The sequence below is a fragment of the Salvelinus alpinus genome, chromosome 6 (genome assembly GCF_045679555.1).
Source record: "Salvelinus alpinus chromosome 6, SLU_Salpinus.1, whole genome shotgun sequence".
Lineage (NCBI taxonomy): Eukaryota > Metazoa > Chordata > Actinopteri > Salmoniformes > Salmonidae > Salvelinus > Salvelinus alpinus.
Window position 1 is genome coordinate 9,110,678 of NC_092091.1, and position 18,795 is coordinate 9,129,472.

The following is an 18,795-nucleotide window of genomic DNA, read 5'->3' on the forward strand; positions in this document are numbered from 1 at the left end:
GCAACAGTGTAATAGCAGTATATTAGTAACTAACATAATAACGCTATTTACAGTATTTGAACAGTCAGCTCCAGTTGAGACCGATAACTTACGAAAAAATAAACTGATCCAGCAGTTTCCGAAATGGTTTCATAATATAATGATATCAATTATTGAATGTAAAAACAATGTAGGTTATTCTTGCAAAAAATATAATACATGTTCACTGTAATTCATAATGTATCACACTGTGACTAGATAGTCAGTACATACAGAACATTCCCGGAAAAGTATTCAGACCCCTTGACTTTTTCCAAAATGTTGTTACGTTACAGCCTTATTCTAAAATTGATTAAGTTAAATGTGTTCCTCATCAATATACCCACAATACACCATAATGACAAAGCAAAAACAGTTTTTTAGACATTTTTGCAAATGTATTAAAAAAACAACAACAGAAAAAACTTATTTACATAAGTATTAAGACCCTTTGCTTTGAGACTCTAAATTGAGCTCAGGTGCTTCCTGTTTCCATTGATCATCCTTGAGATGTTTCTACAACTTGATTGGAGTCCACCTGTGGTAAATGCAATTGATTGGACATGATTTGGAAAGGCACACACCTGTCTATTTAAGGTCCCACAGTTGACAGTCAATCGAATCTGGTATCAGGATAAAATGTGATTCAAAGTCACCGAATATACTATAAGTATTTTTATTTAACATAAGCGATAAATGGTAAACGCAATTTTCTTATATACGGGTTCACTGTATCACCACGCAGGGTAAAGCAGAGAACTGACTGAAATAGTACAGACATCTTCTTTTATACTGTGACAGATGTAGTTCCAACTTTAGAGTTGGCCTGTCACAGTAGAGGCTTAGTGTGGTTTAAACTTGCTAGCCTATCGGTGGTGCCCAGGCTGGTCCCAGCCTCACAGCACACAGGATCCAGATATCCGGAAGTGTTTGTTGTGAAGTTTGAGCTAAGTTGTCGGTGGCTACACTGCTCAGTTCCTGTTTTCTTGTTACTCAGCATTTTTCCATCTTGTCTCAACCTTCTGGTTAGCACAGTCGACACCCTAGATTAACAACAGCTTTTCTGCAGTCACGCTATGTTTTGTGATTAACATGTCCTATTTCTATAAGGCATATATTTTTGTTAAAAAGAGAACAAAACCATCCTTCACACAGTGCATGTCTGAGCAAAAATCAAGCCATGAGGTCGAAGGAATTGTCCGTAGATCAGTTACAGAGGTACAGATCTGGGGAAGGGTACCAAAACATTTCTGCATCATTGAAAGTCCCCAAGAACACCGTGGCCTCTGTCATTCTTAAATGGAAGATCTTTGGAACCACCAAGACTCTTCCTAGAGCTGGCCGCCCGGCCAAACTGAGAGAAGGGCCACCAAGAACCCGATGGTCACTCTGACAGAGCTCCAGAGTTTCTCTGTGGAGATGGAGGAACCTTCCAGAAGGACAACCATCTCTGCAGCACTCCACCAATCAGGCCTTTATGGTAGAGTGGCCAGACGGAAGCCACTCCTCAGTAAAAGGCACATGACAACCCACTTGGTGTTTGCCAAAAGCCACCTGAAGACTCAGACCATGAGAAACAAGATTCTCTGGTCTGATGAAACCAAGAGTGAATTCTTTGGCCTGAATGCAAAGCGTCACGTCTGGAGGAAACCTGGCACCATCCCTACGGTGAAGCATGGTGGTGATAGCATCGTGCTGTGGGGATGTTTTTCAAGGCAGGGACTAGGTATACTAGTCAGGATCGAGGGAAAGATGAACAGATTTGTTCCAAGCTTGTGCTGTCATACCCAAGAAGACTAGAGGCTGTAATCGCTGCCAAAGGTGCTTCAACAAAGTACTGAGTAAAGGGTCTAAATACTTATGTAAAATATATATATAATATCTAAAAACCTGTTTTTGCTTTGTCATTATGGGTTATTGTGTGTATATTGATGAGGGAAATAAAAAATGTAATCCATCTTAGAATTCGACTGACAAAATGTGGAAAGAGTCTAGGGATATGAATACTTTCCAAATGCACTGTATCTAGCCTGGGCTAATCACATATTTTACTTGTGTAATACTACCACTGTTTTGTCAATACTGGTGTTGCAGTTTTTACCTACATGTAGTCATCTAGTCATGCTCATTTAGGTCCAGTAGGGGGCACTCTTCCCTCAAATTAGACCCACAATGCCCCCAAAGGGCAGGGATGGGAGACATTGACATTGCACTGCGTAGCCGTAGGATGACTATGTGGTCACTAAAGATTCAAAGGCACTTATCTCAAGAGCATGGTTGTCATGGCGATATTCCTCAACTGACCCTCATACAATCATGGCCACCTAAGACAAATGTCTCATTCATTCATTCCCTCTCATCTCCCCTTATCCCCCAGGTTGTTTATGTAAATGAGAATATCCCTATGTTTTTTTTTTTTTTAGCCACCCGTTGCTTGAATGAGAGTTACATTTATTTATATAAATTCTCCCAAAATGTTGTTTTCTTGTTGGTTTCTCACACTATTTATTTCCGTCTCCCTGTCCCTTCACGGCTATTCTATATGAATTTACTTCCCTGTCAATCTTCTGTCATTTCTCATCTAAATCCAGCAGAGAGTTTAATCTGAGCAGTCCTTTAGTACTCTAGGTTATTTTGTCTTGTGACTTTCCAGAATCATCTCCCTCAATTGCATGTTCCCATTCATTAACAGAGGTTCTTCAGTAGTTTTGTATACTTCTTAGCCAGCAGTTATGGAAGTAGTGCTTACGAGTTAAAAGTGGTCCCCGAAAATTACGTCACATACACTACATTACCAAAACTGCATGTTGAACATCTCATTCCAAAATCATGGGCATGAATGTGGAGTTGGTCCCACCTTTGCTGCTGTAACAGCATCCACTCTTCTGGGAAGGCTTTCCACTAGATGTTGGAACAATGCTGCAGGGACTTGCTTCCATTCAGCCACAAGTGATGAGGTCGGGCACTGATGTTGGGCGATTCGGCCTGGCTCGCAGTCAGCGTCCAAATTCATCCCAAAGGTGTTCAATGGGTCTGAGGTCAGGGCTCTGTGCAGGCCAGTCAAGTTTTTCCACACCGATCTCGACAAACAATTTCTGTATGGACATTGCTTTGTGCACAGGAGCATTGTCATGCTGAAACAGGAAAGGGCCTTCCCCAAACTGTTGCCACAAAGTTGGAAGCACAGAGTCGTCTGGAATGTCATTGTATGCTGTAGCATTAAGATTTCCCTTCACTGGAACTAAGGGGCCTAGCCCAAACCAAGAAAATCAGACAGACCATTATTTCTCCTCCGCCAAACTGTACAGGGCACTATGCATTGGGGCAGGTAGTGTTCTCCTGGCATCCGCCAAGGTTCATTCGTCAGACTGCCAGATGTTGAAGCGTGATTCATCACACCAGAGAGCTGGTTTCCACTGCTCCAGAGTCCAATGGTGGCAAGCTTTACACCACTCCAGCCGACGCTTGGCATTGCACATGGTGATCTTAGGCTTGTGTGCGGCTGCTCGACCATGAATCTCCCGACGTACAGTTATTGTGCTGTCATGGCTTCCAGAGGAGGTTTGGAACTCGGTAGTGAGTGTTGCAAACAAAGACAGACAAATTTTATGCGCTACGTGCTTCAGCACTCGGCAGTCCCGTTCTGTGAGCTTGTGTGGCCTACCACTTTGCAGATGAGCCATTGTTGCTCTGAGACGTATCCACTTCACAATAACAGCACTTACAGTTGACTGGGGCAGCTCTAGCAGGGTAGAAATTTGACAAACTGACTTGTTGGAAATGTGGCATCCTATGACGGTGCCACGTTGAAAGCCACATATCTCTTCAGTAAGGCCATTCTACTCCCAATGTTTCCCTATGGAGATTGCATGATTGTGTGCTCGATTTTATACATGTGGCTGAAATAGCCGAATCCACTAATTTGAAGGGGTGTCCACATACTTTTGTATCTATAGTGTATGTACTGTGTTTGGTAGTAGTGAACTACATGTAGTTTAACTAGTAATTCAACTACATTTTGCAGTAGCTTGGTGGTAGTTGAACTAAATCCAGATCTAGGTAGTGATTTCAGTAATTAATAACTGTTTTACCATGTAGCGGTGCAGCTAACTACTGGAACTACACACTACTGTTTTACCATGTAGCGGTGCAGCTAACTACTGGAACTACACACTACTGTTTTACCATGTAGCGGTGCAGCTAACTACTGGAACTACACATTATTGTTTTACCATGTAGCGGTGTAGCTAACTACTGGAACTACACATTATTGTTTTACCATGTAGCGGTGTAGCTAACTACTGGAACTACACACTACTGTTTTACCATGTAGCGGTGTAACTAACTACTGGAAGTACACACTACTGTTTTACCATGTAGCGGTGCAGCTAACTACTGGAACTACACACTACTGTTTACCATCAGACCTGCCAAATTCTCACTTTTTCTGTTAAATACATTACATTACTTAACATCTGACCATGTTAAGCTTCCCCAAACAAGCTTCCCAAAAACTGCCTTTGTGCAGATATGTGCATTAGGTCATTTCTCGCTCTCTCTCTCGCTCTCTCTCTCTCTCGTTCTGCTATGCATCTGACTAGCTGACATGGCGAGACACTTTGTCAGTCAGTACCTCTGATAATCCCATACAGTAAACTACATAATATCCTTAAAAGATCAATCAACTATTTATGAATAGTGTGTACATAGTGAAGGGTTTGTTTGCAATAAATTAGTCAAACCAAAAGCTTCCCTTGACTTGGAAGAGTTCCAGTTTTGGGATTTTGTATTTATTAAGGATCCCCACTACTCTTCCTGGGGTCCAGCAACATTAAGGCAGTTATATACAATGAAATATATTACATTTCATAACATTTTTCACAACACATGAAATGTGTTCCCTCAGGCCGCTACTCTACTACCACATATCTACAACACAAATTCCATGTGTATCGTGTGTGTCTTATCATGTGTGTCTGTGCCTCTGTGTGTCTCTTCATATTCCCGCTGTTCCATAAGGTGTATTTTTATCTTTTTTTTTTTTATCTGATTCTACTGCTTGTATCAGTAACCTGAAGTGGAAAAGAGATCCATGTAGCCATGGCTATATGTAATACTGTGCGCCTCCCATAGTATGTTCTTGACTTGGGGATTGTGAAGAGACTTTTGGTGGCATGTCTTGTGTGGTATGCATGGGTGTCTGAGCTGTGTGCTAGTAGTTTAGACAGACATCTCTGTGCATTCGGCATGTCAACACTTCTTACAAAAACAAGTAGTGATGAAGTCAGCCTCTCTTCCACTTTGAGCGATGAGAGATTTAGGGTGCATATTATTAATGCTTGCTCTCTCCGTGTGCATTTAAGGGCCAGCCTTGCTGCCCTGTTCTGAGCTAAATGTAATTTTCCGAGGTCTCTCTTTGTAGCACCTGACCACATGACTGAACAGTAGTCCAGGTGCAACAAAACTAGGGCCTGTAGGACCTGCCTTGTTGATAGTGCTGTTAAGAAGGTAGAGCAGTGCTTTATTATGGACAGACTTCTCCCCATCTTAGCGTCTGTTGTATCAACATTTTTTGACGATGACAGTTTACAATCCAGGGTTACTCCAAGCAGTTTAATCACCTAAACGTGCTCAATTTCCACATTATTTATTACAAGATTTAGTTGAGGTTTAGGGTTTAGTGAATGATTTGTCCCAAATTCAATGCTTTTTTTCTTCTTTTTTTTAACATATTTAGGGATACGTTATTCCTTGCCACTGAAACTATCTGCAGCTGTTTGTTAAGTGTTGCAGTGATTTCACTCGCTGTAGTAGCTGATGTGTATAGTGTTGAGTCATCTGCATACATAGACACACTGGCTTTACTCAAGGCCAGTGGCATGTCATCAGTAACGATTGAATAAAGGAAGGGGCCTTTATTCAGCTGCCCTGGGGAATTCCTGACTCTACCTGGATTATGTTGGAGAGGCTTTCATTAAAGAACACCCTCTGTGTTCTGTTAGACAGAACTCTTTATACACAATATAGCAAGGGGTGTGTAACGCCTGTCGTCGGAAAGAGTGGATCAAAAAACACTCGAACAAAGTAACAAAACGAAAGCAAACAGTTCTGTCAGGTAACAGAGACTAAACAGAAAATAACTACCCACAAACCCAGGTGGAAAAAAGGCTACCTAAGTATGATTCCCAATCAGAGACAACGATAGACAGCTGCCTAAACATAGAAATAAAGAAATTAGAATGACCACCCTAGTAACACCCTGGCATAACCAAATTAGAGAATAAAAGCCTCTCTATGGCCAGGGCGTGACAGGGTGTAAAGCCATAACACATACGTTTTTTCAGCAGCAGACTGTGATCGATAATGTCTAAAGCCGCACTGAAGTCTAACAAAACAGCTCCCACAATCTTTTTATCATACATTTCTCTCAGCCAATCATCAGTAATTTGTGTAAGTGCCGTGCTTGTTGAATGTCCTTCCCTATAAACGTGCTGAAAGTCTGTTTTCAATTTGTTAACAGTAAAATAGCATTGTATCCGGTCAAACATTTTTTTCTCTCCAAACGTTTACTAAGGGTTGGTAACTGGCTGATTGGTCGGCTATTTGAGCCAGGAAAGGGGGCTTTACTATTCTTGGGTAGCGGAATTACTTTTGCTTCCCTCCAGGCCTGAGGGCACACACTTTCTAGTAGGCATAGATTGACAATATAGCAAATAGGAGTGTCAATATCGTCCGCTATTATCCTCAGTAATTTTCCATCCAAGTTGTCAGACCCCAGTGGCTTGTCATTTTTGATAGACAACAATAATTGTTTCACCTCTTCCATACTCACTTTACGGAATAAAAAAATTACAATGCTTGTCTTTCATCATTTGATCAGTTATACTTCGATGTGTAGTATCAGCGTTTGTTTTTGGCATACCATGCCTAAGTTTCCTAATCTTGTCAATGAAAAAGTAATTAAAGTAATTGGCAATATCAGTGGGTTTTATGATGAATGAGCCATCTGATTCAATGAATGGTGGAGCTGAGTTTGCCTTTTTGCCCAAAATGTCATTTAAGGTGCTCCAAAACATTTTACTATAATTCTTTATATAATATATATTTGTTTCATAGTATATTTTAATATATTTTTATTCAGTTCAGTCACATGATTTCTCAATTGGCAGTACATTTGCCAATTGGATGTGCAGCCAGACTTATTTGCCATTCCTTTTGTCTCATCCCTCTCAACCATACAATTTTTCAATTCCTCATCAATCCACAGGGATTTGACAGTTATTACAGTCATTTTCTTAATGGGTGCGTGCTTATTAGTAACTGGAATAAGCAATTTCATAAATGTGTCAAGTGCAGCATCTGGTTGCTCCTCATTACACACCACAGACCAGCAAATATTCTTTACATCAACAGCATAGGAATCACTACAAAACCTCTTGTATGACCTCTTATACACTATATTAGGCCCAGCCTTTGGAACTTTGGTTTTCCTAGTTATGGCTACTATATTGTGCTCACTACATCCGATGGATTTGGAAACTGCTTTAAAGAACATTTCTGTAGCGTAAGTAAAGATGTGATCAATACATGTGGATGATTTCATTCCTGTGCTGTTTGTAAAAACCCTGGTAGGTTGACTGATACGCTGAACCAGGTTGCAGGCATTAGTTACAGTTTGAAACTTTTTCTTCAGTGGGCAGCTTGATGAAAGCCAGTCAATATTTAAATCACCCAAACAATATACCTCTCTGTTGATATCACATGCATTATCAAGCATTTCACACATGTTATCCAAATACTGACTGTTAGCACTTGGTGGTCTATAGCAGCTTCCCACAAGAATGGGCTTTAGGTGAGGCAGATTAACCTGTATGTCAGAAGGTGGGTGTAGCTGGTGCATGAAGTCAGGAGAGCAGAATGAGTGAGCAACGTACTTTACTCAAAATAAAGGCACAAGGTAACAATACACTTGACCAACAATAAACGGTGATCAATTACGCACGGGTGTAAACAGCACCCGTCGAAAACCATCCATAACGTACCGAATGAACATAGAAACAATCACGCACAAAAAACATCGGGGAAACAGAGGGTTAAATACATGAACATGTAATTGGGGAATGAAACCAGGTGTGTAGAAAACCAAGACAAAACAAATGGAAAATGAAAGGTGGATCGGCGATGGCTAGAAGACCGGTGACGTCGACCGCCGAACGCCACCCGAACAAGGAGAGGGACCGACTTCGGCGGAAGTCGTGACACTGTAGCCATATTACTTCAACAGTATTTAACATGAGATGCTCTGTAAGCTTTACAGGAATGTGGTTCTGAATATAAACGGCAAAACCTTTCTGTCTTTTCTGTAAATGTTATAACCATATATTGCTGCCACTGTATCATCGAATGTATTATCTAAGGGAGTTTCAGAGGCTGCCAGAATATAAATGTAATCTGTTACTAGCAAATTATTGATTTCATGAACCTTGTTTCTTAAACTACATATGTTAATGTGGGCTATTTTTTAAACACTTTTCTGGGATGCTTGATTGTTTTCAATGCTTTACTGGGAAGCTTAGCAGAAGTAGACATGCTCATGTTATTTATGTCAGTGCAGGGTGAGCTGCACACAGTGGACTTCCTACTAGGGCACATCATCTCCGTGCTAACAGTATTACTCTGGTTCATAGGCTCATGATTACTGCGTACAATAGCTGTAGGATTCAGGGCATATCAAGGGAATTAGGTTACTTACATTGTGTCTTCTAACTCCCCTGCGATAATATACATTTGCTGAAGCATTATGACAACTCAGTGACACAATAGTAGGGATTAACTGAGCTGGGCTTGGGTCATTGATAAGTCATTGTCTCAACGCAGCCTTATAATGCTGTGAAATGATCCAGGAACCCAAATGATTTGGGTGGATCCCATCCTCCTTATAAAACAAGCTTTGTTTCCAGAATGTATCAAAATTGGTTGGCTTGTATTGATAACATTTTATAATATGTTACAAATAATTTATAAACATTTATTAGCACTTGCAAAAGGTTTATCAATGAATTACTATTTTTGTTTAACAAATCTCTTTTTGTTGCCTTTCTGTTTATTGATTATCATATTCATTACTTATAAACAGTTGTGAACATGAAACAAACCAATTCCATAGTGTGAGTGTGATTGCATCCAAAATGGCACCCTATTCCCTATGTGGTGCACTACATTGGACCAGGCCCCATAGGGAATAAGGGTACCATTTGGGACACAGCCCATGTGTAACCCTGGTAACCAGTAAATGTCATTTAAAAAATAAATAATTATAATTTAACCTTTATTTAACTAGGCAAGTCAGTTAAAGAACAAATTCATATTTAGGGCCGGATGTGATGCAACCTGGATTCAAACCGGGGACTGCAGTGACGACCTCTTGCACCGAGATGCAGTGCCTTTAGACCACTGCATCACTAGGGAGTCAAAGTGGTGCTTTGTGTAGTGTTAGTGGGGATGACACGACACGCACCACGGTCAGCTTAATCACCCCTGAATGGTTGAATCTGTTTTCCTGAATAGTTCTACTAGAGAGATCTACCTAGGTAGATCTGTGACCTTAGTTCACATATAGTATGCTAATCAAGAGATCTTTTGCCTAAAAGAGGCAAAGTTCAGCCATAATCCTAAAGGAAATGATGCATCTCTTTACTGAAATAATCTTTAAATGTTTCAGTACAATTAAAACATTATTATTATTATTTTTTAAATATGATTTATATTTTGATTACATTTTTGAGAAAAATGAAGAGGGGGATCCGTTAATAATTTAATTAATTTGGAACGGTCAGTAAATGACCCGGGTCAAAGTGGTGTTTCAGGTAGTGGGGATGACACGACACGCACCACGGCCAGCTTAACCACCTCTAGCTGTTTTCCTCAATGGTTCTTCTAAAAAGATTGAACTAGGTGTATCTAGCCGAGTGACTGAGGTCAATGTAGTGCAACGGTCATCCGGTTCTGGCACTCACGTGGAACTAACACACTTCCTCTAGACCTGCTGCTCTGATCCTCTTACCCACCCCCACCATCCTCATCCTCTGGCACTGGCTTTGTCCCAAAGTGGCACCCTATTCTCTATATAGTGAACTACTTTTGACCAGGGCCCAGGTCAAAAGTAGTACACTAGGTAGGGAATAGGTTGACATTTTGGGACACAGCCATGGATTAGCTTGTTCTCCAGGATTTAGATGGAGCGTCACACTGTTGAGTCACTAGAGACGCGCCAGGCCAGGTATCAAACAACACCTTTGACTGGCTTATTACTCTGTTTATTTAAAGGTTTCACCACAGTGAAGTGTATTACAAATATTTGGTTCAGCTTCAAACAAAGCAAAAAATTAATAAATATATATACATATAGACAAACAGGAAATGAGGTCAGAGTAGAATGAATGACGTCCATAGGATAGCAGTGACAGGCACGCGAGCACAGTCTTTGTTCATTACAGTATTTTGACTACTAGGTGATTATTCAATCAGGAAATGCAAATGTTAATGGTTTCTTATTTGCATATCTGTGTTTTCCTTTTGTTGAAATGTAATTGATTATGACAGTCTACAATGATGAATGCCACTCCTGATGCACTCTGCTATGTATTATTAGCCATTAGGGAGAGGAGAGGGAAGGAGGAGAGGAGAGGGAGAGGGAGAGGGAGAGGGAGAGGGAGAGGTAGGGAGGAGAGGAGAGGAGAGGAGAGGAGAGGAGAGGAGAGGAGAGGAGAGGAGAGGAGAGGAGAGGAGAGGAGAGGAGAGGAGAGGAGAGGAGAGGGAGAGGAGAGGGAGGAGAGGGAGAGGAGAGGTATGGAGGAGTGGAGAAGGTGAGGGAGAGGAGAGGGAAGAGTGGAGAGAGAAGAGGATAGGATAGGGAGGAGAGCAACTGGGGAGAAAAATATGTAACTAAAAAAGGGGGCCTCTAAAGGGAAAATATGAACAATATTAAGATGTGCCTTTACAGTAAGCACACATTTCATTGTGATACTGTGATATTGTGGTATTGTGATACTGTGATATTTGGATACTCTAATACTGTGATACTGTGATATTGTGGTACTGTGATACTCTGATATTGTGATACTGTGATGTTGTGATACTGTGGTATTGTGATACTGTGGTATTGTGATACTCTGATATTGTGATACTGTGATATTGTGATACTGTGGTATTGTGATACTCTGATATTGTGATACTCTGATATTGTATATCTTCATGATCATGCACATAATTTGGGCTTAACCAACTAGCCTTTTTTCATGCCTGCAGCGATTGCAAGTAATAGCCAGGACTGCGTAGAGACCAGGAGAAGGAGGAGAGAGGAGCCAGGACTGCATAGACCAGGAGAAGGAGAAGAAAAGAGAGAGGAGGAGAGAAGAGGAGCAGGAGAGAGGAGCCAGGACTGCATAGACCAGGAGAAGGAGAAGAAACGAGAGAGGAGGAGAGAAGAGGAGCAGGAGAGAGGAGCCAGGACTGCATAGACCAGGAGAAGGAGAAGAAAAGAGAGAGGAGGAGAGAAGAGGAGCAGGAGAGAGGAGCCAGGACTGCATAGACCAGGAGAAGGAGAAGAAAAGAGAGAGGAGGAGAGAAGAGGAGTAGGAGAGAGGAGCCAGGACTGCATAGACCAGGAGAAGGAGAAGAAAAGACAGAGGAGGAGAAGCAGGAGAGGGGAGTAGAAAGGAGCCAGGACGGCATGGGGACCAGATGGTGACATTCCACATGACCAAACTGATCAATCAGCCTGCTGGGACCCAGGTGCAGCACAGGCGGGCACCCCCCCCCCCCCCCCCCCCCCCATCTCTCTAACCATCTACAGGGCACTGCTAACACATGGACACCACACCAATCATAACAGGGCACCCTGAAGCACTACTTTTTCCACAGTCTGCGTGTGTGCTCGTGTGTGTGCGTGTTTGTGTGTGTGTGTGTGTGTGTGTGTGTGTGTGTGTGTGTGTGTGTCCTGCAGTGCCGTAGCTGATGACATCAGAGTTTCCCCTCCGCTCTCCCACCAGAGATCACAATAACCAGAGTCTAAAAACCTCCAGGACAACAGAAAGGTGTGGGCTACAATAGGGAAGTGACATCATAGCCAGGGTCTCCCATAAAAATATAACCACGTTTCCACCCAGACAAAATATTTGAACTCACTGTTTGGATAAAAGCGTATGTTCAGTGGTATATACAGTACATGTATCATTTTAATACCCGGGACAGGAATGTTGTTACTCATCCTCCTTTCAGGACCCATTCAATTGAAACTAAAGCTCTTCCACCCTGAAACTAAAGCTCTTTTCCTCCACCCTGAAACTAAAGCTCTTCCACCCTGAAACTAAAGCTCTTTTCCTCCACCCTGAAACTAAAGCTCTTCCACCCTGAAACTAAAGCTCTTTTCCTCCACCCTGAAAGTAAAGCTCTTCCACCCTGAAACTAAAGCTCTTTTCCTCCACCCTGAAACTAAAGCTCTTCCACCCTGAAACTAAAGCTCTTCCACCCTGAAACTAAAGCTCTTCCACCCTGAAACTAAAGCTCTTCCACCATGAAACTAAAGCCCTTCAACCCTGAAACTAAAGCTCTTCCACCCTGAAACTAAAGCTCTTCCACCCTGAAACTAAAACTTTTCCACCCTGAAACTAAAGCTCTTCCACCCTGAAACTAAAGCTCTTTTTCTCCACCCTGAAACTAAAGCTCTTGTTCTCCACCCTGAAAGTAAAGCTCTTCCACCCTGAAACTAAAGCTCTTCCACCCTGAAACTAAAGCTCTTTTTCTCCACCCTGAAACTAAAGCTCTTGTCCTCCACCCTGAAACTAAAGCTCTTCCACCCTGAAACTAAAGCTCTTTTTCTCCACCCTGAAACTAAAGCTCTTGTCCTCCACCCTGAAAGTAAAGCTCCTCCACCCTGAAACTAAAGCTTTTGTCTTCCACCCTGAAACTAAAGCTCTTCCACCCTGAAGCTAAAGCTCTTCCACCCTGAAGCTAAAGCTCTTCCACCTTGAAACTAAAGCCCTTGTCTTCCACCCTGAAACTAAAGCTTTCGTCTTCCACCCTGAAACTAAAGCTGTTTTCCTCCACCTTGAAACTAAAGCCCTTGTCCTCTACCCTGAAACTTAAACTCTTCCACCCTGAAACTAAAGCCTTTGTCCTCCACCTTGAAACTAAAGCCTTTGTCCTCCACCCTGAAACTAAAGCCCTTGTCCTCCACCCTGAAACTAAAGCCGTTGTCCTCCACCCTGAAACTAAAACCCTTGTCCTCCACCCTGAAACTTAAACTCTTGTCCTCCACCCTGAAACTTAAACTCTTTCACCCTGAAACTAAAGCCCTTGTCCTCCACCTTGAAACTAAAGCTCTTTTCCTCCACCCTGAAACTAAAGCCGTTGTCCTCCACCCTGAAACTAAAACCCTTGTCCTCCACCCTGAAACTTAAACTCTTGTCCTCCACCCTGAAACTTAAACTCTTTCACCCTGAAACTAAAGCCTTTGTCCTCCACCTTGAAACTAAAGCCCTTGTCTTCCACCCTGAAACTAAAGCCCTTGTCTTCCACCCTGAAACTAAAGCCCTTGTCCTCCACCCTGAAACTAAAGCCCTTGTCCTCCACCCTGAAACTAAAGCCCTTTTCCTCCACCCTGAAACTAAAGCCGTTGTCCTCCACCCTGAAACTAAAGCCGTTGTCCTCCACCCTGAAACTAAAACCCTTGTCCTCCACCCTGAAACTTAAACTCTTGTCCTCCACCCTGAAACTTAAACTCTTCCACCCTGAAACTAAAGCCTTTGTCCTCCACCCTGAAACTAAAGCCCTTGTCCTCCACCCTGAAACTAAAGCCGTTGTCCTCCACCCTGAAACTAAAGCCGTTGTCCTCCACCCTGAAACTAAAACCCTTGTCCTCCACCCTGAAACTTAAACTCTTGTCCTCCACCCTGAAACTTAAACTCTTTCACCCTGAAACTAAAGCCTTTGTCCTCCACCTTGAAACTAAAGCCCTTGTCCTCCACCCTGAAACTAAAGCTCTTTTCCTCCACCCTGGCCTGAGCCAAAACAGTAAATGACACCAAAATATCCTCATCTACAAGACATTCCCTCTCCTTTATGATCCAGTTAGTTAAAGCTAATGTTGACAACCAGAGACATGCACTGACCCAATGACCCGGTTTACAGAAGCAGTGTACGTACATGTGTTGCTTAGAAAGCTCAGGAGACTCAGGAGTTGGATTAAGACCGCAGGTGTGCGTCCCAAAGGGTGCTATGGGCCCTGGTCAAAAGTAGTGCACTATATAGGGAATAGGGTGCTATGGGCCCTGGTCAAAAGTAGTGCACTGTATAGGGAATAAGGTGCTATGTGCCCTGGTCAAGCAGTGCAATATATAGGGAATAGGGTGCTATGTGCCCTGGTCAAGTAGTTAACTGTATAGGGAAAAGGCACCGCAAACCAGAGTAGGCAATAATGCTATAGACAGGCTTACTGTACCTTGAATGGAACAGTGTTTAGGGGACATGAGAGGAGAGGAGGGTCCATTAGACCTCGTGCTGCATGTAACGCCCTGGACCAGAGCTACAGTGGACCATATGTAACAGATGTGATTGTACTTCGTAACTCTTTATACATAAAGAAAGGAATGAGAGCCAGCGGTCCTAGTTGATCGGTAGTTTATTCGTATAAAAATACATTTTTATTGGTCGCCGAACACATATTTTACAGATGTTATCGCAGGTGCAGTGCAGCAATACCTGACAATGCCCTCTCCTTCCCCCTCCTCCGCCTTCTCTTTCTCCTCTTCCATCTCCTCCTTGGTGGTTAGCATGCAAGACAGAGGAGGTCAGAAAAAACATCACGTCAGAGATCTACAAGTTACCTCTTCCTCCCTACAAAAGTTACCACTTCCTACCTACAGAATCGTACCTTTTCCGCCCTACAGAAAGTTACCTCTGCCTCCCTACAGAAAGTCAGTGTTGCAGAAGAGGCGCCTCCCTCCTCACCTTAATCTTCTTCGTCTTCCCCCTCCTCTTCTCCTCCTCCTCCTCCTAGGCTTCTACCAGTGTTGTGGAAGCTATTCTGAAATTATAGTTTTACCAAGCTGTAAAACTACAAGTTTTACCAAGCTGCAAATTACCTCACACTTCAAGAAGTTATGCTACACTAAAGCTACCATTAAGAAAAATATAGTTTACTTTGGAAAAGTAGTTCACTACACATGTGAAAAAAATATCATACACTACCGTTCAAAAGTTTGGGGTCTTGTCCATTAAAATAACATAAAATAAAATAACATAAAATTGATCAGAAATACAGTGTAGACATTGTTAATGTTGTAAATTACTATTGTAGCTGGAAACGGCTGATTTTTAATGGAATATCTATAGTCTCAACATCAACAGTGAAGAGGCGACTCTAGGATGCTGGCCTTCTAGGCAGAGTTCCTCTGTACAGTCTCGGTGTTCTTTTGCCCATCTTAATCTTTTCTTTTTATTGGCCAGTCTGAGATATGGCTTTTTCTTTGCAACTCTGCCTAGAAGGCCAACATCCCGGAGTTGCCTCTTCACTGTTGACATTGAGGCTGATGTTTTGCGGGTACTATTTAATGAAGCTGCCAGTTGAGGACTTGTGAGGCGTTTGTTTCTCAAACTAGACACTCTAATGTACTTGTTCTCTTGCTCAGTTGTGCACCGGGGCCTCCCACTCCTCGTTCTATTCAGGTTAGAGCCAGTTTGCGCTGTTCTGTGAAGGGAGTAGTACACAGCGTTGTACGAGATCTTCAGTTTCTTGACAATTTCTCTCATGGAATAGCCTTAATTTCTCAGAAGAAGAATAGACTGACAAGTTTCAGAAGAAAGTTATTTGTGTCTGGCCATTTTGAGCCTGTAATCAATCCCACAAATGCTGATGCTCCAGATACTGAACTAGCCTAAAGAAGGCCAGTTTTATGGCTTCTTTAATCAGAACAACAGTTTTCAGCTGTGCTAACATAATTGCAAAAGGGTTTTCTAATGATCAATTAGCCTTTTAAAATTATAAACTTGAATTAGCTAACACAACGTGCCATTGGAACACAGGAGTGATGGTTGCTGATAATGGGCCTCTGTATGCCTATGTAGATATTCCATAAAAAATCTGCCGTTTCCAGTTACAATAGTCATTTACAACATTCATTTGTTAGTTAGCTGCACTGCTACATGGTAAAACAGTAGTGTGTAGTTCCAGTAGTTAGCTACACCGCTACATGGTAAAACAGTAGTGTGTAGTTCCAGTAGTTAGCTACACCGCTACATGATAAAACAGTAGTGTGTAGTTCCAGTAGTTAGCTACACCGCTACATGGTAAAACAGCAGTGTGGAGCTCCAGTAGTTAGTTACACCGCTACATGGTAAAACAGTAGTGTGTAGTTCCAGTAGTTAGCTACACCGCTACATGGTAAAACAGCAGTGTGTAGTTCCAGTAGTTAGCTACACCGCTACATGGTAAACAGTAGAGTGTAGTTCCAGTAGTTAGCTGCACCGCTACATGGTGAAACAGTAGTGTGTAGGTCCTGAAGTTAGCTACACCGCACCATGGAAAAACAGTTATTAATTACTGAAAACACTACCAAGATTTGAATTTAATTCAACTTTCACCAAGTTACTGCAAAATGTAGTTCAGTTACTAGTAGTTTAGTTACTGAAAGTAGTTCTGGCTTCTACAGTGGCTTCTACAGTAGGTCAACCTGCTTGCTAGCCTGGGCTAACATGCAGACAGTACCCACAGGGCACAAACTGGTTGACTCAACGTTGTTTCCATGTCATTTAAAAAAAATGCGATGGCGTTGAATTAACATGGAAAATTGGATTTGAAAAAAACCCATCAACGTAAAATAATTTGTGCAATTCTTTCTTCTTCTTCGTTATTTCACCCAATTTCACCTAATCCAATTACACGGTTCATGTTTTTTTGATGATTTTTAGTTGAATTCACTTTAGTTGACAACTCAATCAAATTTAAATCAAAACTAAGAGCGAAAGAGATTAGAGATCACAGGAAAACCACTTGGTTGGGTGGCATTTACTCAGTGCTTTAGCACCCAATCCAGAGAGCAACTTTATAAATATCGTTACTCCAGACAGCAACTTTATGAATGACCTTACTCCAAACAGCCTTAGTGAGGAGGAACTTACCCAGCCACACGTGCCTAGAAGTTAAGAACTCACGCCAGGCATGTCTGATTTGGGAATATGGGTCAGACAGTCAGGGGAGGGAGAGAAGGGAAGACGCTAATGTACAAGAGGTGTTTTTTTAGGGTGTGATTAGTTAGGAGTGTGTTTAGTTAGGAGTGTGTTTAGTTAGGAGTGTGTTTAGTTAGGAGTGTGTTTAGTGAGGGGTGTGTTTAGTTAGGAGTGTGTTTAGTGAGGAGTGTGTTTAGTTAGGAGTGTGTTTAGTTAGGGTGTTTTTAGTTAGGAGTGTGATTAGTTAGGGTGTGTTTAGTTAGGAGTGTGTTTAGTTAGTAGTGTGTTTAGTTAGGGTGTGTTTGGTTAGGAGTGTGATTAGTTAGGGTGTGTTTAGTTAGGGTGTGTTTAGTTAGGGTGTGTTTGGTTAGAGTTAGGAGTGTGTTTAGTTGAGGTGTGTTTGGTTAGAGTTAGGAGTGTGTTTAGTTAGGAGTGTGTTTAGTTAGGAGTGTGTTTAGTTAGGGTGTGTTTAGTTAGGAGTGTGTTTAGTTAGGAGTGTGTTTAGTTGAGGTGTGTGTTTAGTGAGGAGTGTGTTTAGTTAGGAGTGTGTTCAGTTAGGAGTGTGTTCAGTTAGGGTGTGTTTAGTTAGGGTGTGTTTAGTTAGGGTGTTTTTAGTTAGGAGTGTGTTTAGTTTGGAGTGTGTTTAGTTTGGAGTGTGTTTAGTTAGGAGTGTGTTTAGTGAGGAGTGTGTTTAGTGAGGAGTGTGTTTAGTTAGGAGTGTGTTTAGTTGAGGTGTGTGTTTAGTGAGGAGTGTGTTTAGTTATGGTGTGTTTGGTTAGAGTTAGGAGTGTGTTTAGTGAGGAGTGTGTTTAGTTAGGGTGTGTTTGGTTAGAGTTAGGAGTGTGTTTAGTTATGGTGTGTTTAGTTAGGAGTGTGTTTAGTGAGGGTGTGTTTAGTTAGGAGTGTGTTTAGTGAGGAGTGTGTTTAGTGAGGAGTGTGTTTAGTTAGGAGTGTGTTTAGTTATGGTGTGTTTGGTTAGAGTTAGGAGTGTGTTTAGTTAGGAGTGTGTTTAGTTAGGAGTGTGTTCAGTTAGGAGTGTGTTTAGTTAGGGTGTGTTTAGTTAGGGTGTGTTTAGTTAGGAGTGTGTTTAGTTAGGGTGTGTTTAGTGAGGAGTGTGATTAGTTAGGAGTGTGTTTAGTTAGGGTGTGTTTGGTTAGAGTTAGGAGTGTGTTTAGTTAGGGTGTGTTTGGTTAGAGTTAGGAGTGTGTTTAGTTAGGGTGTGTTTGGTTAGAGTTAGGAGTGTGTTTAGTTAGGGTGTGTTTGGTTAGAGTTAGGAGTGTGTTTAGTTGAGGTGTGTTTGAAGGGAATCCCTGTCTGATCTGCCTTTTTTAATCAGTTATTTTGAAGTTCACTCACTCCTATTGTTTGAAAGACACCCTATTATATAGTAGTAAACCAACGGGGTACTAGATATGTAGGTAGCGTGTGTGACTGTGACTGTGTGTGTACTAGTGGAACCTCCCCAATCCCTCCCTAAATCACCCCTCACCAATTCCTGGAATGGACCAGCCCTCATTTGCATAAGTTGTCTGTGACAGAGTAGTTAAGCGA